This window comes from Echinops telfairi, unplaced genomic scaffold (genome assembly GCF_000313985.2).
Source record: "Echinops telfairi isolate 266 unplaced genomic scaffold, ASM31398v2 ScPeMD7_1957;HRSCAF=2489, whole genome shotgun sequence".
NCBI lineage: Eukaryota > Metazoa > Chordata > Mammalia > Afrosoricida > Tenrecidae > Echinops > Echinops telfairi.
In genome coordinates, this window is record NW_022105855.1 from 2,340,873 (window position 1) to 2,342,136 (window position 1,264).

A 1,264-nucleotide genomic window follows, 5' to 3' on the forward strand; every position below is an offset into this window, starting at 1 on the left:
AAGTTGTATGTTTCATCATTGCTACACTGCACCCTGACTGGCTCATCTCCTCCCCAAGACCCTTCTGTAAGGGGATGTCCAGTCACCTACAGATGGGCTTCAGGTCTCCACTCCGCACTCCCTTATTCACAATGATAGGATTTTTTGTTTGATGCCTGATACCTGATCCTATCAACACCTCGTAATCACACAGGCTAGTGTGCTTCTTCCATGTGGGCTTTGTTGTTTCTCAGCTAGATGACCACTTGTTTCTCTTCAAGTCTTTAAGATCCCAGACACTGTATCTTTTGATAGCTGGGCACCATCAGCTGTCTTCACCACATTTGCTTATGCACCTGCTTTGTCTTCAGCAATCGTGCCGAGAAGGTGAGCATCATGGAATGCCAGTTTAATAGGACAAAGTGTTCTTGCATTGAGAGATTATTTGAGTGGAAGCCCAATTCAACCACCAATCTTATGGCTAGCAGCCCCACGCCTCAGCCACAACACACCCAGGACTCCTTAATTTCTCAGGGAAGGTGCACTGAATCATAGGCTCTCTTGTGTTGTTTGTGAGAGAGGAAGGTGGCAGGCTAGAACAGGTCAGAAGATAAGGAACGTCTCCTTGTTCAAAAATATCCTTTCCCTTCGCATCCCCCCAAATACACCTGAAGTTCAGACATTTCCTCTGCCACCTCGTGTTTGTTCTCCCTGACTTGCTTCTCCTTATTCTACCCCCAAGTCACACATTGCCTCCATGTGACCTCCCACTATTGTAAAAACACCGCAATCCATACCCACAATGTCCAACTCCTATGAAAATACCTCCATTAAGGTGGCCGGAGCCCTGATGACAGTGGTTATGCATTGGGCTGCTCACCACAGGTCAGCAGTTTGAACTCACTATCTGCTCTGTAGAAGAAAGATGAGGCTTTCTACTCCCGTGAAGAGTGACAGTCCTGGCAACCCCCGGGGCCGTTCTGCTCTGTGCTGTAGGGCCGCACGGGATAGGAATGGGCTTGATGGCGGGGAGTGGGCATTAAAATGGCAGCACTCTCGTCTGGGAGGGTCAGTACAAAGAGTAGGGTAGAGCATGACTGCCCCTGCTGAAGCCCATCTTACCCAGCCTTCCATCCATTTCTCCTCCCAACCCTGAGCTGGGGGTGGCACCCAGCCCTTTCCCTACTTCCCAAACCTGCCAGGGCCTTTTTTTTTCTTTATTCATATTCTTTTTTTAAAAATCATTTTATTATGGGCTCATCCAACTCTTATCACAATCCATACA